A 22,762-nucleotide genomic window follows, 5' to 3' on the forward strand; every position below is an offset into this window, starting at 1 on the left:
TCGAAGGCATCAATTCTTAGGCGCTCAGCCAGTGGTACCTGGGGAAAAATCACCCAGACACAGGGGGCCCAATGCTGGCCATGTAATGCAACTAGAAGTGTCCATCCCCAAAAGTTTTGGGGAGATCAGAAGTCAAGGGCAGGCATGGGGGCCCATAATTGGTGAAACGGGGTCCATTCAAGTCGCTATTGCCTCAGCCCCCAGCCTCTGCTCAGGCTGGGACAGGCAGACTTCTCATTCCTGGGAAGATGCCCCTGGCTCACTGACAGTGACATTGTCTCAAGCCTCTTTGGATCCCTAACCCCTTCCCTGGGGTTACTGAGCAATTACAGAACCTCCAAGGTTTGAGACTCCGTTCTGGATGCCTTCACTCACAATTTCTTATGCAAGAGTGTTGTTTCCCAAACGTGATTCATCTATCACCTCCATGATTTTTGCCATAATAATCTAACTCATTGAATACATAAATAAAATATTTAATCAATGCTTTGATTCACTTTCTAAAAACAAACTTATGTCAGGAAGGACACTCCATACCACTCATAAATAAAGAAGCAATATCAGTTGCTAAAAATACAAGAAAAAAGAAAAATAAATACAAAGACACTCTGTTTTTGGTGCTAGTTCCAAGTTCTGGTTCCAGTCATACTGACAAGCTGTCCTCATACTGTGTCTGGGCCTCTGGTTTCTCGTCTCTAAAATGGAGTTGTTGGGAGATAATGTATGCAAATGCCTGGTCCAAGGTCAGCATCCTAGGTAAGACAGAGAATTCTGGGCCGGGACTTTCCTGGTGCCTCAGATGGTAAAGAATCCGCCTGCCAATGCAAGAGACATGGGTTCGATTCCTGGGTCAGGAAGATCCCCTGGAGAAGAAAGGGCAATTCACTCCAGTATTCCTGCCTGGAAAATCCCATGGACAGAGGAGCCTGGTGTGCTGCAGACCATGGGGTCTCAGTGACTCCAGCACGACTCAGCCACTAAACAACAACCGGTCCTGCTGGTACTGACAGCTTCTCTGCTCAGGCCTCAGTCTCCTCCAGCCCTGCACCGCCTCCTTTTATCCTTTAGAACTTTTAGCGCTTTTAGAGTTTCCTGTGCACTTCTCAACCACTGTCTCACATTAATCTGCCTCTCAGCAGAGGACAGAGGAGCCTGGTGTCCCACAGCCCACCGGCTCCCAAAGAGTTGGACACTGCTTAGCAACTGAACAGCAACAACAAGGGCCTGTGATAAGGGCAGCTGGGGGAGCTGACCCCTGCGGGTTCAGGGGACCCCCCGCCACAGGGCTCAAGTGATCTGTTATCAGGGTGGAGTCTTGAACCTGGGCTGTCTGATTCCACCAGGTGGAAAGTGTGGGCTTCCTCCTCTGGTTACCAGGGAGGCAAGTCCTCACCTCTGGATGGGATGCAGTCAGCAGGAACCCTGGCTGGCTCTAAGGAGAAAGAGGGAACAGTCCCCGTCCAGGAGAGGAGGATCCCCTCCCTAAGCCACCCTCTCCGGGGTATCCCTCGGCTTCCTCGGCCCGAGCAGAGGAGAGAACCCAAGACCAGTGGAGAGGGGGCCGAGCCAGTGGGCTGGTTGGAGGGGGAAGCCGGGAAGGGACAGGGAGGAGAGTCACACACACGGGTGGACTGCGGCGGAGAGACACGTGCACAGAGATGGGGAGAGACAGAGGTCCCAACAGAGACAGGTGGGTTGTCAGACAGAGAGGCAGACAAGTTGGAGGGCGCGAGAAACACAGCCACAAAGAGACACAGCAGGAAGTTGGAGCCAAGGATAAGTTCAACCCCAAAGAGACGGAATCAGAGCCGGCGCTCTCGGAGAAAAAGGACAGAGCGTGGCCTCGCTGGGAAGCGCCCGCCCCAACCCCGCGCAAGGGCGGGAGCCGAGCCAGAGCTCAGGAAGACGGAGGGCGCCCGGCTCCCCGGCAGGCGGCGCGCTGGCCGCGCGGCCGGACCCGCCAGCAGGGCCCGGGCCGGGGGCGGGCCGGGGGCGGGGAGGGCCGGGGCCCGGGCCGGGGGCGGAGGCGGGGGCGGGGGCGGGGGCCCGGGAGGGCTGCCCAGGCCGCGCGCGAGCCCCGCGATCGCCTTTATAAGCCCGCGGGGGACTTGGCCGGGGCAGCGTCGCGCGCCCGCCCCTCCGCGTCCGAGCTCCCAGCGCACCGACCCCGCGTCCCTTGCGCCAGGACAGACCTTCGCCCACGAACTCCGCGCAGGTAAAGACTCGACGCTGGTTCCTGGCTCTCCGGGACCCCTGGGATGTGGAGCGTCCCAGGCCCCCTTTCCGCATCCTCCCCTCGCCGGGAGAGGGCGGCGAGGCTGGACATCAGGGGTCGGGCCGGGACCTCCGCGCCCCCCACACCGCTCAAGGCAGCCCATTCGGAACCTCCAGCCACCTGTCCCGCTCCCGCGCTCGCGCGCATCTGCGGCTCCCTGCGGGCGCGCTGGGCCGCCCCAGAAAGTGGATGTGGCCCCAGTGGAGCCGGCGAGGCGGGCTGACTGCGCTCGAGTCGGCCGCTGCAGCCCTGGGGTCTCCCGGCGGCTGCCTGAGACCCCCGTCTTCGGCCCCTGCACCGTCTCCGGGTGCCCGGTGGCTGAGCGGCTTCTACGGCGCCCCCTTGGTCCGCGATCAAGAGACTCGGGTTGCCTACCCCAGAACTGCCAGCCATCTAGCAGCCTCTAGATCTTGGCACAGTCGCCAGGGGAGGGGGCTGGCCTGCCTGGGTGGGCTCCAAAAGTAGTTTGGACCGGAGCTGGGAACAGTAGAGAGAGGGAGGCACTTGGGTCCGGGAGCCGCAGGGGGGCGGGGAGGGGGGCGGACATCCGGCGTGTTGGAGTCTGTTTGGAAGTCGTGGGGGTAGGGGGGCGCACAGCGGCCTGGGGCCGAGCTCTGGAGCCCCCCGAAGCTGGGGAAGTTTGCTGCGATCCATCTCAGGGCGTAGGCAGGTGAGCGGATGGCCCGGGGTGGGTTCCGGCGCCTGGTCTTGATAAGAAAGGGTTAAAAGACTGGTCACAATGGGCGGGCGGGTAGCTGAGCGGAGCTCCAACCTTCCCCCGCACTGTCTCTTCAGACCCTTTTTCAATGCAAAATGGGGCTGGGGGAGGGGTCTTTACAGCGGCCAGTGGGTGGAGGAGGTCTCTGGAGGGTGCAGTTCTCTGGCCGGAAAGGGCCTCTGGGCTCTGGGGAAAAAAAAAAGACTTCCAGGTGGGCCCGAGTTCCCTGGTAGGCAAGCGGTGGGCTTCCACACCAGCAAAGTTGACAGCAGCCGTTTGTTGAACACCTGCTCGTGCCAGGCTCCAGCGCTTGACATGCATCATCTCCTTTACAAACAGGGAAACTGAGGCCTGAAGAAGTTAAGCAAGTCTGAGGCCCAGATTTGAAGCCAGACTCTAAACCCTACAGCCTTATCCCCCTGCTAAGATGAGGGGCTGATCTTGGTTCCTCCTTCTGGCTCTTCTGGTGTTCAGTCTTGCCTCCCCCCACGCCCCAGACCTGTCCTTTTCAAATCTTCCGACCTCCCCAGGGTGTCCTCCCCACCCTACCCTCCACTCCCTGCCCCTGCCTTTCTTGTCTCTGTCTCCTTGTCTCTTCCTGGACTTCATACATCCAACCTCCATAAGCAGAACAGGTTCTTGGACACGGCTTCCCAACTTCCCAGCCCCTGGAGTCAGATATAGGCTTCAGGGATGGCCCCTGTCTGTATCCGTGACCCCACCTGAAGATAAGGGAGTGTACCTCTCTCATAAGACTGCTGTGAGCAATAAAACTGAACTGAGGGCAGAAACAAAACGCCGTCTCCATTCAAAAAACATTTTAATACCCCAAACCCTGTCCTAGGTGCTGGGAAGGCAGCGATAAATTACACAGACATCTGCACACTTGTATAACAAAACTTTTTCAGGCGCTGAAACTGACACTTTAGAAAAAGAGTCAAGCAATTCACAAGGAAGGAGATTAACACACAGTAACATGGGTAAAAGGGGTCAGCCAACCTTTGGTTTTCACTAACAGAAAAAGGCAACCTAGCCGTGTGACCTGGGACAAATTCTGTTGCTTGTCATGCCCCAGTCTCCTCCTTTTAGCTGAGATTAGTAAATAGTGTGATTAACCTATGCAAAGTGTTGAGCTGGTGCCTGTGCTTAAGAAAATTTTGGCTCTCATCAGCTCTAATCTCAGCGGAGAATGCAAACTTGAGATGGGGTGTAGGGTCTTTGTCTCGGCCGCGAACCCTGGAAACCTGTCACCCACCGCCTAGGCCCTGCCCATTCCCCGATGGGTTGTGTTGTTGAGTGGCACGGTGTCCTCCTTGCTCACAGTCAAGTGCCGCCTCCCATCATCCTAGACTCAGCCTTGGCCAGGAGCCTGGAGCTCGGTGCTGGGAACAGGCCTGGGACTGTTAACCTCCACCGTCCCTTCTGCCTGGATGTGTCCCAGCTTTGAAATGAGGTGAAATCAAACTCAAGCCCTACCGGTCCTTACATACCCGACCTGCCCTGCAAACTGGATGCAGTCCTACAGATGAAGAAGCTGGTCCTGGAGAAGGGAGGTGACTTGTTCAACAACAAGAGATGCTCCCTGGGGAGCTGGACTTGGAGCCCTGGTGACCAGCTCCAGTGATCTTGGTATTGTACCCACCTTTGGGGATGAGGCCTCCGAATCCAGGGGGAGGATCCAGTGGCATAGCTCAGACTGCTCACTTTGAATAGGTCCAGCTGGAGTTACTAATACAAAACTCAGAGTTGAAGAGAACATTACGGGGAGAGTGAGCAAGCTGGGCTGAGGACCAGCACTCAGAATCTCCGCGTGGCCACAGGAATGCAAACTCAGCTTTCCAGTGCTACGTCGTGGTCCTCGTCCTCTGCAGGCTGGAGCTAGGCTGTGCAGTGTGTATTTTTGGTGTGTTTTTTTTTTTTTAGAGATGTCCTTCCTTTTTTGAGAGCTTCCCAGGTGGCGCTAGTGGTAAAGAACCCGCCTGCCAATGCAGGAGACATCAGAAACGTGGGCTCCATCCCTGGGCCAAGAAGATCCCCTGGAGGAGGGCATGGCAACCCACTCCAGTATTCTTGCCTGGAGAATCCCATGGACAGAGGAGCCTGGCAGGCTACAGTCCACAGGATTGCTTTTAGAGGGCAGCTGTGGGCAGTAGATTGGAGGTTTATTTCCAGCACTGCCGTATGACTCTAGACAAGTTTCTTTCCCTCTTTGAGCCTCAGGTGAGGAAATCATCCGTCATATGGGTTAATAATATATAGTTTGCAGAGTTGTGAAGGGTTGGCAAGATTATAATGGTTTTTCACCATTGAATGGCTCAGCTGAAAATGACCACTGTTGGGAATTGTTGTTGAGAAGTTAATATTCTCTGTGAGACATTTTTTGGCCACTACCAGGTGATCCATGAGGGCCAGAGGGAAGGCCCTGTGTAGGTTACAAAGGCCTCGACAGGAGGGAAGAGAATGGCTTTGGGATCAGCACCTTGGGTTCCAACCCTAGCTGTGTGACCTGCAGCAACTCGCTTGGCCTCTCTCAGTGCTGGGTTCCTGGTAGGCATCTGGCAACTCTGCTTTGATGCTCAGTGTCCAGAGAACAGTCAAGAATAGCCTTCCTATTTTTCCACCCCCTCATGCCATCCCCCAACATTTCCTAATTGCTCCCAGAAAAACATCATGCTTAAAGTTTTCCATGCTGAAATTCTCAACCTCACTGTGGCATGAAATCAATTGTTTGCATTTAATTTGACTTCTCAAATTGAGGGGTAAAATTTGAGATGAGGGTAGGGGGTGCAGGGGCGGGGGAGGAGTTGAGGAAAATGAAGTTAAACCAGATGTGTTTTTGTTTAACTGTCGGATGGTGGTTAAACTGCCTGGGTATTTACATCGTTCTTTCTGAATTCCAGTAACTAAGAGTCAAGTTTCACTAAAAATTGTAGTGTTCCTTCCTGGCTACCGTGGACTTGTCCTCCCCATTATTATTATTATTACTATTTTATGTTCATCTGAGGCCACAAAGTACTGGGTGCAGAAGAGACCTCATGGATGCCTAGAATTTCAGAGTCGGAAGGCATTTAAAGACTGCTTCTGTCAACTGGCTACTTTGCAGACCAGGGAGACTGACATTCAGAGAGAGTAAACGCTTACCCAGGGGCTCCCGTGACCTTTCTGAAAAGTATCCACTGTCTGGATTTTGGTGTGTATCATTTCCATGGCATATCTTCAATATACATCTATTTTTTTAAAGAAAGAATTGCTGGTAAAATGAGGGGCAGCGAGACAGTTTAGAGGAAAGCAATGAATATGATTGATGGGTAGATGGTAGGTGATACAGAAAAGATACTAAAAAATATTACCACTAAAAATGTCTCTGGTCTGGGAGACAAAAAATAAGGGGATCTTAAGAGTCTTCAAGTATATAAAATTTTTAAGCAAATTTTGTTAATACGGTTTTACATTTTAATAATGGATTAAATATGTGGAATTTCAACATAAAGAATCTTCAAAAAATATGACAGATATTTGGAATATAAAATCATTGAAATATTAAAAAACAAAAAAAGAATTGTTGAGGAAGGATACAGATGGTGTGAGTTGGTGGGAAAAGTCTGCAACTCAGGACAGAGGTTAAGCCCTTGAACTGGTACCCTCCCTGTGTGACCTTGGGCAAGTCACTTCCCCTCTCTGAGCCTCAGTGTCCGTATCTGTATCCAAGGATGCCTGAAGGGCATGAGCTTGGGATTTGGGACACCCCTAAGACTTGGCGTGGGTCTGATTTAGTTTGAGTTGTTCCTCAGACATCTGTGGCTGAAGTTACAGTAGGTCAGTCGCAAACTGCCCTCCTGAGGCAGCAGGGGATGGGGGCAGGGGAATTGTTGACTCCTGTAGTGATTTAAAACTTGGATTTAGTTGTTGGTGTTGTGAAAACAGGCAATTTCGTTTTACATAAAAATAAGGGTTCTGGTTTCTCTGGGAAGATCAAAAGATGTGGCCACACTGGGCTGCATCCCGGCCTGGCCGCCGTGGCTGGAGCCCATCAGCAGCCGGTCCATCCTCTTGACCACAGTCCCCTCTGCGCCCTGCTCTCACACCCAGCCCGTTCGTCTCGTTGCCATTCCCGGCCTGCCTTCTGAGTCTGCAGTTTCTGAGCTAGGTGCATGTGGCTCGGGCTGGCCGTCACGAGGCTCGGGGGCGGAATGTGGGGCATAACGGACCCCAGCCCCTCTTCCGGGGCCTGGCAGCATCTCTGGAACATGTCAGCCAGGACGAGGATGCTCTCTTCCTGCTTTGCTGGTCCCGGGAAGGGGCTAAGGGCTCGGGAATTTGGGGGCTGACCCAGCATCAGCCTGTCAGTCCTTAGGGAGCTGGGCTTGGGGTCCACCCCCTTGGGGACAGGCAACCCTGGGTGCTTCAGACTAGAGATTGCGCAGCCCCCTCAGGGAAGGGACTCCCTTGACATCTACCACCTTACCTGGTCTCCCGACAGGCCTGTTCACAGACAGGAAGCACCATCCTGCACTCTGAACCCACAGCGGTCTGTTTTTTCCCCTTTTCTGGGGGCCTAAAGTGAAGGGAAGTTGCTCAGTTGTATCTGACTCCTTGCGACCCCATGGACTATCGCCTACCAGCCTCCTCTGTCCATGGGATTTTCTAGGCAAGAGTACTGCATCGGGTTGCCATTCCCTTCTCCAGGGGTCTAGGCCCACGGGGAACAGGCAGCATAACAGCTGCAGCACAAATCTCCAAATCGCCGTATCTGAGCTTGAGGACAGTGAGGAAAGCCATGAAGCCTCGTGGTTAAAGCTCGTGGTAAACGCTCTGGAGGGCTTCCCTGGTGGCTCAGTGATAAAGAACCCGCCTGCCAATGCAGGAGATGTGGGTTCGATCCCTGGGTCGGGAAGATCCCCTGGAGAAGGAGATGGCAATCCATGCCAGTATTCTTGCCTGGGAAAATCCCATGGACAGAGGAGCCTGGGGTAGCAAGGAGTTGGACACAGCTTAGCGACTGAGCATCAAAGACTCTGGAGGCAGCTGCCAGCGTGAGATTCTAGAAGGTCTCCGCAAGCAAACTGCTCTGGGGTGAACTGGGAGAGCCCTGATTCCCGATAGCAGCCACTGGTCCTTGCACCCGCAGAGGAGTTCAGGAATGAGCTTGTGTGGGAAGTAGCGTTTTTGTGAGCGCCCGCTGGGTACCAGGCAATTTCCACATCATCCTTGAACCTCCCCGTCCCTCACACCCTGCTGTTTTGCAGTTGAGGCTCCAAAAGGATATCTTGGGTCCAGATCGCTCCCCTTGGCGCCTCGGTCACCCTGCCCTGACCTGGGAAGGGAGAGAGGGGAGGGGCGGCTGAGGCTGTTTCCTTAGCGACCCTGTGGTGAGGTACTGACCCCAGGCTCGTTCCAGAGAAGCATTCTCATCCTTCCGGATCTCAGTCTGTGATTCAAGCGGATGCATTTCACCTAGCCAGGTCTGCAAGCTGCCAGGCACAGCCCAGGAAACATTTGATGTTCTTTTAAAAAAAGTGTTTAGATGGCTTTTATCTGAAAAAAGCATAAATCCCACCTTTAGAAGGATCTGCGATGTGACTTTCTGTTACGTTCTTGCCTCCTCTGAGTGACCTTTTACTTTACAGAACAGCAGTGTGGCCACTCTGGCAGATGTCAGGTCACCGTCCTGGAGTCCTCTAGGCTGGCTGTCACTCACTGTGTCAGGCGTGGCCTCTCCGAGTCACCGGTCTCTTAACATACAGGAGTTAATAACTTTCTCATCTGCCACCATTTTGGCTAGAAAGTGTGTCGCCTGACTCTGAGGGCCCGCTCCCTTCACTCCTTCTTAGCACCACTATAGTTGCCCTGTCTTTTCTGCCTAGTTAAGCCAGCTCCCCTCTTGCCACCCATATAGGCAGATGTGCTCAGCGCCTCTCCTGGAACTGCTCTTTTAGTCTCAACAGCACCCCTGTGTGGCAGGTGCAATTATTCCCACTTTACAGATGAGGAAGCTGAGGCACAGAATTACCCCGCGGGGAAGTGGGAAATACACATATTCATCCCCTGCCATTGCCAGTCCACCCACTCAAGGCTGCTTCCTTCTTTGTGGTATGAACGACACAATCTATCTTCCTAGAAGAGTTTGGTTCCTTATTTTGAAATCATCAAATCGAGTAATTCATATTTCAGCTTTAGTCAGCCTATCAAGATAATCAGCGATAAATAGATTCCTCTTAACAGCTTATCTGAGCTCTCGCCTTCATCATTTGAGTTCACTTTTGTGAAAATGCTGTGTGTTTTAATTTTTCCCCTTGACCTCATCCTTCCAACTAACATTTAAGGCAGTGGTTCCCAACATTTTTGGCACCAGGGACTGGTTTCGTGGAAGACAATTTTTCCACGGATGGCAGGGTGGGAGGGGTGGTGGTGATCGTTTCCAGATGATTCATGTGCATTACATATATTGTGCACTTTATTTCTATTATTGTTACATCAGCTGCCTCTCAGATCATCAGGCATTAGATCCTGGAGGTTGAGGACCTCCTATTTAAGGTCTTAACTCTGTCAGGAACTGAGCAAATCACTTTTAGTGACCTTATTTAACTTGTTATCCTCTCTGTTTTATAGAGGCAAAAACTTAAGCTCAGACAAGCCAAGTAACTTTCTCAAGGTCATACAGCTAGAAAGTGGGGATGAGATCCAAATTTAGGTCTCATACCTTCCATCAGATTAGTGTCTGGATTCAGATTTTTGTCTGGATACAAGCCCTTGCTGTGTATATGTGTTTTCAGTAGAACCATCTGTCTCTGGGGTTTGCAGTCATTTGGGGTGGGCAGTGTCAGGGAGGGGACCAAGCGTAGGCACCCTCCTGGTTGGACAGTGGCTTCTGCTCTCCCAGACAATGGGCTTTGGCCTGGACACCCCCTCTTGTAGTCAACAGGAAGGAAACGATGATTGTAGTAGGCAGCATCCTCAGAGAACCAGAGGGGCCTGGGTTCGAATCCCAGTCCTGCCATTTCAAGCTATGTGACCTTGGGCAAGTCCTTTCCCCCTTGGCTTTTGGTTGTCCTGCCTGACAACTGTGGCTTGATCCAGGGAGTCAGTGTTAGGACATTTCTAGTTCATGTGTGGCCTAAGTTGGCCTGCATACTCCCCTCTCCTGTGTTATACATGTCAGACATCACTAATCAACCGCTGTTCTCTTGCCTCTCTGGGCCTGTACATGTCAGACATGACTAATCAAGCACTGCACTCTTTCCTTCTAAACCTCAGGTCCCTTCTAACCGCAGTCCTCCACGCAGCCATCATTCACTCAATAGAGTTGGCACGCAGCTAATGGAAAGACGTCCTGAACCAAATTCGACTTAGGCATTGTGTGAACAGCAACGAGAAGGGACAGGCCCAGGGTGGCGCCCTGGTCGCTATGCTCTTTAATCTTTATTTCCTGGTCTGGGGAAGCTGGAGGAACCCTGAGCTAGACCGCCCCAGAGCTCACCTCGGGTGTGGGGCGGAGGCCTGCCAAGGAGCACCCAGCTGCGTCCCTGTCCACTCCTCAGAGGAGGGTGGGGAGGCGGGGTGGGCTTCTGGGGCTGGTCACAACCCAGGCTTGTGAAGACTGAGAAGAAAGAGGCTGGTTTCGGATCCCTCTTGGAAAGAGTTCCACTCACCCCTTCCCCCACCCTCCAGAATAATATCCGTTTTAGTAGTAATAGTAATGGTGAGTTATTAACATTTCCTGAGTATCGGTTAGGCACCAAGCCACTCAGCTAAATGCTTTCTATCCATTCGTGCTTTTAATCCTTCTAACAGCCCACTTTTCAAGTGAGGGAAGTGACTCAAAGGTGAAACAATGTGCCCGTGTTTCCTCAGCTGCTGAACCAGCGGAGGTGCTGAGATTGGGGTTCGCCCATGCGTGCAGCCCTGCGGCGGTCTCCCCTCCCTGCTAGGTCTCCTGCTGACTCCTCCTTGCTCACCACCACCATCTGTCCTTTGTGACTGTGACATTCCTTCACCTGTGGAAAGGGCTCTTCTACCTGCAGGGCCATCCACGTCCACAAGGATGGGTGTACACACGAAGAGCGCGGCAAGCGGCATCTCCATGTTTGGGTTAGAAAATTGGGTCTGGGGTCACATGGTGCGGAAACGGTAATCGCTGGGTCCTGGGGTGGCCCAGAGGAGCCTGGGGTGGGAGGGTGGGAACATGGGCGTGTTGCAGCTGAGGTGGGGCTGAGTTACCCACTCTGTATCCTAGATGGACCAAAATGAGTTCCTGTTTTAATTCGCCTTCGGACCATGAATGAGTCACTTTGATTCTCCCCCACCTCAGGATCCAGGCTCTTAGACGTTTTCATTTTTTAAAACTCTTTCTTATTCATGAAACCAGTGAATCCTGGAAACAGCCCGATAAAGTATTATCTTCATCTGCAGAAGGGAAACAGGCTGAGGTCAAGCGGATGGCAGAACCAGCCCTCAGACTCAGGTCGGGATCCCAGGCTCGTGATGTCTCCCCAGGTGTGTCCCCCGACCTGTCACGTCTTCGCTTTTAACCCTGCTGTCCCCGCCTCTGTGGTGTCTTCCCTGCCTGCATCACCAGTTGGCATCATCACTGCTTTTCTAGATCTTGCTTAGTAATCTTCAGCCCTTTGTCATCTGATCATCCTCGTAGTGTCTGGCCCTGCGTGAGTTCCTGGAGGTCAGGAACCCCATCTGAGTCATTCGTGAATCCCAGTGTCTCACAAGGTGCCTGCCTCCAGCAAGTGTCCGGGGACGTTCCCTTAGTGAAAGGCTGCCCCGCCTGGCAGGGTTCCCACAGCCCAGGCGGGCTTGGTTCCCCCGGGGCAAGGGGGAAAGCCAGGAGCGCTGTCCTGCTGGGCGTGACGCCTGAGCTACTCCAGGCTGAGCCTGGCTGCCCTTCCCATATCTGCATCTTCTATTTTTACCAATGACATCAGCTCATAATCGTCACTGATTGGTCAGTGATTGGCAGCAGGACGGGCCAGTTTCCCTATTGGTGGCTCAGACCTTAGTCAGGTGTGAGTTTCCCCAGCGTCATACCTCTGACCAATCAATCCTCTTGTCCAACTTGTTCGCAGATGTACCCTCAGTGCCAAATAACCTCAAGCCAGGAACAGCCATCATTTGCTGAATCTATTATATGTACACAATGTACTATAATATATGTACCAAGCATCCTGTATGCACTTAATACATATATGGTGAATGAATGAGTGAATTCTTACAGAGAATAACATCCCTTAGGAGCAAAGACCTTATAATGCCTCTGTGCCTCAGTTTTCCCACATGTCCATGAGAGGTATTTGGAGGAGTGATTGACACATATATCAATAGATGTTTGCTTTAAACAAGGCATGAATCAGGCTCTGTTTTAAGTGCTTTACTTATATATATTCACTTATCCTCACAGCCGAGCTCCAAAAAATGTAACTAATGTCTCCTAGGTCCCATAGTCGGTACCAAGTGCAAATATTTTCATACCTTCCGGGACACATGTATTCCGATTTATGGAACACGGTGACCACTTTCCCCAAAGCTCTTTCCATAGCACAGAATGCCCTGCCCCAGAGCCAATGGTCTGTGAGTCCAGGGGTCATTCTGCCCCCTGATTAAGAAACATCTCCATGAATATAAAATGCTTAACATGGGACTTCCCTGGTGGCGCAGTGGATAAGAATCCACCTGCCAATGCAGGGACACAGGTTCGATCCCTGGTCCGGGAAGATTCCACTTGTGGCAGAACAGCAAAGCCCATGCACCACAACTGCTGAAGCCCGCTTGCCTCGAGTCCTGTGTTCTGCGGCAGGAGAAGCCTCGGCAACGAGAAGGCCACGCACTGCAACAAACAGTAGCCCTCGCTCACCACAGCCCGAGAAAGCCCGTGGGCAGCAATGAAGACCCAGCACAGTTGAAATAAAAAAACTAAAAAAAACAAACAAAAAACTGCTTAATCGGGTGCCGAGCACATGGTAGGTCTTGTGATCCTCATCTGTGTAACAGGAGCGGATCCTGCCCTGTGCTGAAGCCCCCAGGAGGAGCCTGAGTCTGCTGGGGAGGCTGAGAAAGCCTTCCTGGAAGAAAGGAATGCAGTCATGAATGACTGTAACAGCAGCAGTTCGTGCTTCCTGAGGGGCAGACTCTGCCTCAAGTGCGTTAGGTGTAGGAACGCCTTTAATCCTCCCAGCAGGTGAGTATTGTGATGACCCCCACCCCACGGAAGAGGAAGCAGAGAAATGAGCTCGTTTGTCCGGGTGATGGCAGCTGGGTGTGTGGATCCTGGCCGCCTCTTCTCGTAAGGAAGGGCTCATGGAAGCTTCCTGCTGGTCAGTACGCTTCCGCCTGTGTTCAGAGCTGCCTGTTGGCCGGCAGGCCTGTGTCAGGGTCCGCGCTGGTATTACATGGCCCCCGGAGCAGGCTATTTCCTGGGGAGGCTTCCCCACATCACATCTGAAAGCTGGGCCCGGACGGAAGTTTCCAGAAAAGGAAGCCAGTCGATGACCTCACCCCTGCCTGGGGCAGCCCGGGCACGTGCCAGCTCCGTGATTCCCCGGGCACTGCTCACAGTGGACAGCAGCAGGGCCTAGCATCCTTCCTGATGGGGAAGGTTCGTGACAGTTCTGAGGGAGGTGCTGCTCTGGTTTACAGTACATAGATCCAGAAACCACGTTCAGTGTGGTTAAGTAACTTGCCCAGGGTTGCAGAGCTGATGAGTGGTGGGGCTGGGGTTTCGAGCCAGAGCCGGGGGCCTTTCCCCTCTGCCTGTCAGTCTGCTCTGGGCCGACTGGTTTTGGCTCTGGTGAGGGAAGAAGGGTCAGTCCTGAGGATGTGTGCTGCAGAGACTCAGGCCAGCCTCCAAACAATCTTAATTTGTTTAGTAATACTAAGAGCTGTCATTTGCCGAATGCCCCGTGTATAGCCTGCTAAGTAAGTATTTTACATACCCTTTTTCATTTGGTCCTCTTAAAAAAAAAAAAGACAATATTTATTTATTTGATTGCAGCTTGTGGGGTCTTTGTTATGTGGCATGTGAACTCTTAGTTGTAGCATGTGGGATCTAGTTCCCTGACTAGGAATCGAACTTGCACCTCCTGCGTTGGGAGCATGGGGTCTTAGCCTCTGGACTGCCAGGGAAGTTTCTTACTTGATCCTCTTAAACTTCTCACAGAGTAGGCACTCCGATCCCTGTTTTTACAGGTGAAAAAGCATGGGAGAGGAAAGGGACTTGCCCACGGTCAGGCAGCTCAGACATGGTTAAGCCAAAATTTGAACCTGGGCAGCTTGGCTCTGGAGTGTGGGCGCCTAATCACATAATAAATGTTAGATAAAACTCTGCAGGCCAGATGCATAAACTCTTCTTGAACCTGATGGTTCTTCCGGAGCCCAACTCAGGGAAGGGGGTGCAAGGCAAGAAGTGAGCAAAAACCAGGAATAGACCGCAGGATACTCGCCGGCCCCCTGAGCTGAGGATATGGAGTTTATCTACCCTTGTGTGATTCCTGGGTGAAGGCAGGAACAAATAGGGGTGGGGGGACACCGCAGGGCGGTCCTGCTGTCTCCAGAACCAGGGTCAGGAGGAGGGCAGGCAATCAGCCTGGCCAAAGCTACTGCTAATTGCGAATCCTCAGTGGGGGACTGGCCCCAGCCTCTGCCCAGGGCTCAGGCCTGACCCTCCTGAGTCTCCATCTCGGGTTTCCAGAGTCTGCCTGGGGTGGGAAATCTCAGCGCGCTGGTTTGTGCAAGAACTTTGCAATTTCCCCCTTCGGCACCCAAGTCCCTGGGCTGGTCTGCCTGCCCCACTTCGTGCTTTTGGAGGAAGCAGATCGTTTCCTCTTGAGTGGCTACATGATTTGAATAATCAAGTATTTCCCCGCTGGCCCACGGCCAGTCGGAGCTCGATGTGCAAGGCCTCCCGTTCGGGCTCCGGGGCAGGCCTGCCAGGCTCCTGGTCCCACGGCTTGCTGTCCTTTGTGAGGCTGAGATGGACAGAAAGCCCCCGTCCGTTGGCTTTGCTGGGCAGGCCCCAGACGGTTTCTGTGCAGAGGCAGGGCTGCGCTCGCGCTTTGTCACCTCGCTTTCTGGAGCGACTCCTTTTGGAGGAAGGGGGGACTGTCCTCCAGGAAATTCACGCTGGGGTGGCCTTTATTGTCAGCTGGGTGTGACTTCTTGGCGCCTGTCGGTCTGTACAAAGGAGGAAGCAGAGTCAGGAAGCGGGAAGATGGGTGCAGAACATTCGTTCATTCACTCAATGACTATTTCCTTAGCCCACCTGCCTGCTCAGCCCAAGACTGGATGCTGGAATTCACTCATGTGTCTGGTCTAGCCTTTCCTTCAAAGATCACCCAGTGTGAGGAGATGGTCATGTAAACAAGAGTCCCGAGTGGCACAGGATGAAGGAAAGTTTAAGAGCTGTGGGACCAGGGGAGTCTACCTAACCAATCCCTGGGCGGAATGACCACAAATTCCGCAGGAGACGGCATCATTCTTTTTTTTCCTCCTTCCAGCAAATACTGAGCATCTTTTTTTTTTTTTAAGCATCTTCTGTAGGCATGCAGAGTTCTAGGAGGAGATACAGGAGTGAACCACACTCTCCTCCCTCCTGGAGCTTTAAAGACAGACAGTGAAACTAGGTTTTATATACAGCAGTATGTATATGCCAATCCCAGCCTTCCAATTTATCCCTCACCCCCCTTACCCTCTGGTAACCATAAATTTGTTCTACATCTGTGACTTCATTTCTGTTTTATAAAGAAGTTCATCTGTGCCATTTTTTTTAGACTTCACATATAAATGAATGATATATGATATTTATCTTTCTTTGACTTCACTCAGTATGATAATCTCTAGGTCCATCCATGTACACACTATTATATATAAAATAGATGACTAATAAAGACCTACTATATAGTACAGGAAACTATTCAATATTCTGTAATGACCTATGTGGGAAAGGAATCTAAAAAAGAGTAGATACATGTGTCTGTATGACTGATATTTGTATATGCATATGTGGGAAAAGAATCTAAAAGAGTAGATATCCGTGTGTGTATAACTGACGTGTAAGTGTTGTGTTGCTGTACGTCTGAAACTAACACAACATTGTAAATCAACTGTGTGTGTGTGTGGTCAATCGCTAAGTCACGTCCGACTCCGACTGTGTGCCACGGATTGGAGCCCGCCAGGGTCCTCTGTCCAGGGGATTTTCTAGGTAAGAATATTGGAATGGATTGCCATTTCCTCCTCCAGGGGATCTTCCTGAGCCAGGGATTAAACCCACATCTCCTGCATCGGCGGGCAGATTCTTTAGCACTTAGCCACCTGAGACTCTACTCCAATAAAAATTTAAATGAAATAAAAATTCAAAAGTAAATAATAAATAAATATTAGGTTAATTTCAGCCAACGACGAGCACTGTGAAGAGAAGAAATAGGATTGTGAAATAGCGAGGGACTGGGTTCAGAGGTGGTGACCTTTGACCTGAAGAAGGAGGCGCGAGCCAGCCGAAGACCTGGGGGTCGGGGGGATGCAGGAGGTGCAAAATCCCTGGGGGAAGAGAGCAGAGCACAGAAGGTCAGAGTGGTGAGGGGAGGGGGCCAGGAGATGACCTCAGAAGCTGGGCTTAGACCCAGAGCTTGCAGACCTCTGACCCTACTCTGGGAGAGTCAGCAGCGCCTGGCAGGGCGCGTAGGTGGTGGGTGACCTGTTTATTGGATGGCCCCTTGAAAACTTTTAAAGCAGGAACCTTTGGTGTTCGCCCGTATCAGTCCTCTCCAGGCACAGAGCGGGCAGCTGAGGCCCAGAGAGGGAAGGGGACCCTCCCAGATCTCAGAGGGAGATGGTGGGATTCTATCTGGGTCCCCTAGCTTCCCACCAGTTTCCCTCCAACATGCCCACGCAGCCCCTCTCAATTAAGGCAAACACTTATTAAACACTTCCTCTTTGCCAAGGAAGTCATCTATCTTGCCTCCTTTGACAGGAGGAAGGCGAGGCTCAGGGAAGTGACCTGGGTCCCATGTGATTGACCCTGGGCAAGTGACCGAACCTCGGTTCACTCATAAGATGGGGACAGTAGTGATCTCCCACTCACAAAACTGTTGAGCAGTCAGTGAGATACAACAGGTGTTGAGCTCTCTGTAGTGCTTGTCAAAATGTGAATATTTACCTAGCATTCTTCTTTTAAGTTATTTTACGGACTCTGGGATCTCTCAGTGGCGTCATCATGACCCTTGTTCAAGCACATGTGTCACTGGTTTGTAATGGCGCTCTTGTCTGTTTTTTAAAATTAATTATTTTTGGCTGCTCTGGGTCTTCGTTGCTACTCATGGTCTTTATTTAGTTGCAGCAAGCGGGGGCTGCTCCTTGTTGAAGTACGCGGGCTTCTCCTTTCAGTGGCTTCTCTTGTTGCAGAGCGTGGGCTCTAGGGTGTGCGGTCTCAATAGTTGTGATTTATGGGCTCAGTTGGGCTTCTGAGGTGGCGCAGTGGTAAAGATCTGCCTGCCAGTGAGTGCAGGAGACACAGGAGACTTAGGGTTCGATCCCTGGGTGGGGAAGATCCTTTGGAGAAGGAAATGGCCATCCACTCCAATATTCTTGCCTGGAAAGTTCCATGGACAGAGGAGCCTGGAGGGCTGCAGTTCATGGGGTCACAGAGTCGGACAAAAATAAGTACGTGTATGGGACACACACACACACACACACACACACACACACACGCGCGCGCGTGCGGGTTCAGTTGCCCAGTGGCATGTGGAATCTTCCCAGACCAGGAATCAAACCAGTTTCCCTTGCCTTGGCAGGCAGGTTAGCAACTACTGAACCACCAGGTATGTCCCCTCTAGTCTATTTTATTATTAAAAATAGATTTAAAATGTCTATCAGCCATCATCCAATACCTTACATCTTCCTCTGGGCTCTTCCATCCTTCTCCAACCCTCCTTTCTTCAAGTGGAATAACCACTCTCCTGAGTCTGGGCTTTCTCATTCTTTTGCTTTTTACAAGTATTATTTTAAAATTTTGATTAATACCTTATTAGTAATTTTATTAGTATTGTCACATTTAGATATATGTATCATATATAAAGTTTCTCATTCTCTTTGTCTTTTTTTATTAGTATTTAAAATCATAGATGTATATGTTATATATGCCATATAAAAATATATTTTTTACTTTATGAAAGTGTATCATGCTTTACATAATCTCCTTGGACTTGCTTTTCTCACTCAGTCTTATTGCCAAGGTTGATCCAATGTTGCATATAGCTATAATTCTTTTTTTTTTTAAACTACTATGTAACATTCTACTGGGTAACTATTCCACAATTTTTAAAAGTTTTTATTTTATTGTTGGCTCCACCTTGCTGCTTGCAGCTCTTAGTTTCCCACTAGGAATTGAACCCAGGGCCTTGGCAGTAAAAGTGCCAAGTCCTAACCACTGGATTGCCTGGGAATTCCTGCCACAATTTTCTTTTTAGTCAATTTCCTGTTGATCACATGTGGGTCGTTTTCAGGTTTTGCTAGTGTAGGAAAAGCACCGACTATTGGTATACCTGCTTTCCTTTTATGTATGTATTGTAGGCGGGGTCTCCGATGCTCCGCCCGACCTCGGGCTCTATGGGCAGGCGCTTCAGTCGCTGCAGCGCTCGGGCTCAGCAGCTGGGCCTTGAGGACTCCAGAGCCGGGACTCTAGCTGCTCTATGATGTGTGGGATCTTCCAGGGCCAGGGATCGAACCAGTGTCCCTTGACCTGCAAGGCGATTCCTTTTTTTTTTTTTTTTTTTGTTTAATCAAACTAATGCATGTCTACTTATTTGTTTTTCCGACACTTTATGGTAAAAAATTTCAAACATGCACAACAGTTGAGAGAACTCTGCAGTGAAAGTCCTGGGCGCTGAGGGGCTTCACTCTGCTGAGCCGGCTTCTGTTCTCCACGGAGCTGTGTGTCTGTCAGCGATGCTTGGAGCTCGGGCAAACGAGAAAGGGTGTGTAAGAGCTGGTAGCTGCTGTAGTTCCTCACGTCTGTGCTTCGAAGCCTTAGCTTTTATCTCCCTGCTCCGTTTTGTGGTGATGTGTGTCACTGTGCGGCGAGGCATCTTCTTAACCACTGGACCACCGGGGAAGCCCTGCTGTTGCCATTTTTAAATGTAGTCTTCTTATTTCTTGAGTCAGTTTTGGTATGTTATAAATATATGGACTTCTCTGGTGGCTCAGACAGTAAAGAATCTGCCTACAATGTGGGAGACCTGGGTTTGATCCCTGACTTGGGAAGATCCCCTGGAGGAAGGCTTGGCAACCCACTCCAGTATTCTTGCCTGGAGAGTCCCATGGACAGAGGAGCCTGGCAGGCTGTAGTCCACGGGGTTGCACATATTTATATATTTTTAGAAACGTATGCATTTAATCTACATTTTTATACTTATTGGCAAAGGTTGCTTATAGCATTTTCTTTTTTTTTTTTTTTTTAATTTTTATTTTTTTTTATTTTTTATTTTTTTAGCATTTTCTTAATTGTATTTCTCTTTTCTGTAATAGCTATGTATTATCTCTTTCTCCCTCTCTTTATTTTTTAAAATTAATCTTGCCTCAAGTTTATCATCTTTTTTAAAGGACCAATTTGTGGCTTTGTTCTTCTCAACTTAATCTTTTTTTTTTCCTGTTTTGTTGATTTTGCTCTTTATAATCTCCTTTCATTTTGTTTGAGTTTCTGTTTTTTCTAATTTCCTTAATTGGAAACTTAGTTTATTAATCTTTAGCCTTTCTTCTCTGCGTTGCACAATTTTTGATTTATCGTGTTTTATCATCAATTGGTGCTAAGTGGTGTTTAATTTCTGCTGTGGCATTTCTCTGATGTATGAGTTACTTAGGAATTCTTTTTTAAATCTCCAAATATAGGGGGAATTGTTTGTTCTTTTAAAAACTGACCTCTAAGTTAATGGAGAATGTGGACTGTGTGAAGACCTGCTGTTTAAGATGTGAGACTTGTTTTGTGGCCTGGTGTGTGATGAATTTTTTGTTTGCGTGTTCCTGAAAAGAATGTGTGTGTACTTTGTTTCTGCTACCCTACTTTTTCATTGCAACTTATTTTTCTTTTAATAGCTTATTACTTTAAAAAATTATTAGCTGTAGCTTTGCCTACATAGACAAGATGAGCATTTTCTCATATCCCTTGGTCTCTCTCTTCCCTCTCAGCCCTTAAGCTCTTCAGCAACTTGCCTTTGAGCGCCCATGACAGCACTTTAAAGTTGTCTAGACTTTTCAGTTCTGAGGTGTGTGTGTGTGTGTCTATGCACGTGCTAAGTCACTTCAGTCATGTCTGACTCTGTGATCCTGTGGACTGTAGCTATATATATATATATCTTACTCTTTTCTTTGATCTGGGATTTTTTTTTAAACACCAAACTTTACTAAGTTATTTGCTCAGCTTTCATATACCTTTAGTATCATCTGAGGAATTTGTTTCTATTACTGAAGTATTAATAATTACTTCAGAAAAATTTGGGGGGGTGTACAAACCTTTAACATTTGAATGCCAATTTAGCTGGATATGAAATTCTCAGTTCAGATTCTTTTTCTTTGGTGCTTTGGTCAATTCAATTTGACACTTACTCCTTTGTAAGTGATCTGTTTTTCTCTGGACTTTGAGAATGTTTTTAAATTCTGATATTCACTGTAATATTTCTTAGTGTGCATGTTTCATTATTCATCCTGTTTGCTATATTTGGGGCCCTTTCTAATTGAGATCTATCATCTTTCTTCAGTTCCAAGGTTATCTTCATTATTTCTTCCAATATCTCCTCCTTTGATTTATTTTCCTCTCCTGAGACTCTTAATATCTAGATGTTGTCAATTATATTTCATCTCTCTTTTTTTGTTGTTGATATATAATTTCATTCAATAAAATGTACAGATCTTAAGTGTTCAGTGTAGTGGGGTTTTTTTTAACTTTATATTTTGTATTGGAGTATAGCATAATAACTATAAAACTCACAGAACTGGACATGACTGAGTGACTGAACTGAACTGATAGCCAAATAGCAATGTTGTGGTCATTCCAGGTAAGCAGCAAAGGGACTCAGCCATATGTATGCAGGTATCCGTTATTGTTGTGAGTTGCTCAGTTATGTCCAATTCTTTGCAATCCCATGGACAGCACCATGCCAACATCTCCTGTCCTTCACCGTCTCCCAGAGTTTGCTCAAACTCACATCCACTGAGTCAGTGATGCCATTCAACCGTCTCATTCTCTGTCATCCCCTTCTCCTGCCTTCAATCTTTCCCAGCATCAGGGTCTTTTCCAATGACTTCGTTCTTCTCCTCTGGCGGCCAAGTATTGGAGCTTTAGCTTCAGCATCAGTCCTTCTAATTTTAGTATATGTGCTGCCAAAGCGAGCACATGCATCAACCCTTCTAATGAATATTCAGGACTGATTTCCTTTAGGATGAACTGATTTGATCTCCTTGCAAACCAATGAACTCTCAAGAGTCTTCTCCAGCACCACAGTTCAAAATCATCAATTCTTTGGTGCTCAGCTTTCTTTATGGTCCAACTCTCACATCCATACATGACTACTGGAAAAACCATAGCTTTGACTGTACAGACCTTTCTTGGCAAAGTAATGTCTCTGCTTTTTAATATGCTGTCTAGGTTTATCGTTGCTTTTCTTCTAAGGAGCAAGCATCTTTTAATTTCATGGCTGCAGTCACCATCTGCATTGATTTTGGAGCCCAAGAAAATAAAGTCTGTCACTGTTTCCATTGTTTCCCCATCTATTTTGCCATGAACTCATGGGACAGGATGCCATGATCTTCATTTTCTGAATGTTGAGTCTTAAGCTAGCTTTTTCACTCTCTTTCACCTTCATCAAGAGGCTCGTTAGTTCCTCCTTGCTTTCTGCCATAAGGGTGGTGTCATCTGCATATCTGAAGTTACTGATAATTCTCCCTGAAATTTTGATTCCAGTTTGTGCTTTATCCAGCCTGGCATTTTGCATGGTGTACTCTGCATATAAGTTAAATAAGCAGGGTGACAATATGTAGCCTTGATGAACTCCTTTCCCAATTTAGAACCAGTAGTCCATTGTTCCATGTCCGGCTCTAACTGTTGCTTCTTGACCTGCATGCAGATTTCACAGAATGTAGGTCAGGTGGTCTGGTATTCCCATGTCTTTAAGAATTTTCCACAGTTTGTTGTGGTCTACACAGTCAAAGGCTTTAGCGTAGTCAATGAAGCAGAAGTAGATGTTTTTCCAGAATTCTCTAGCTTTTTTTTATGATCAGTGGATGTTGGCGATTTGATCTCTGGTTCTTCTGCCTTTTTCTAAATCCAGCTTGTACATCTGGAAGTTCTTGGTTCAAATACTGTTGAAGCCTAGCTTGAAGGATTTTGAGCGTTTCTTTGCTAGCGTGTGAAATGAGTGCAATAGTGTGGTAGTTTGAACATTCTTTGGCATTGCCCGTCTTTGGAATTGGAATGAAAATGGACTTTCCCCCCCAAGTCAATGTAGTATTTTGACCCATCACATTACCTTATAAACAGAACCCCAAAATAAGATTTAAAAAAATTTTCTATCGAGTTCCCTCATACCCCTTTACAGTCTATTTTTCCTCCCAAATTGCAATCATTTTTCCCATTCCTTTTACCATAGATAAGATTGGTCCTCTTCTAGAATTTCACATAAATGAAATCATACAGCAGGTACTCTCTATGTCCAGCTTCTATCACTTAGCATAATGCTTTTGATATTTATCTGTGTTTGTTGCCTTGGTAGCTCTCTTTTTTT

The 22,762-nt window shown here is 49.1% G+C and overlaps 1 protein-coding gene across 1 annotated transcript in view; it reads left to right on the forward strand.

Moving 5' to 3' along the window:
* Window positions 1-2,072: 2,072 nt before the first annotated feature.
* The window catches only part of ALPL (alkaline phosphatase, biomineralization associated), a 63,163-nt gene continuing 42,473 nt past the window's right edge, over window positions 2,073-22,762 (forward strand). The window contains exon 1 of the mRNA XM_065929994.1: window positions 2,073-2,215. The gene's annotated coding sequence lies outside the window, so the exon portion shown is untranslated. The remainder of the gene's footprint in view (window positions 2,216-22,762) is intronic.

The sequence above is a fragment of the Muntiacus reevesi genome, chromosome 3, assembly GCF_963930625.1.
Source record: "Muntiacus reevesi chromosome 3, mMunRee1.1, whole genome shotgun sequence".
In the NCBI taxonomy this organism is placed as follows: Eukaryota; Metazoa; Chordata; class Mammalia; order Artiodactyla; family Cervidae; genus Muntiacus; species Muntiacus reevesi.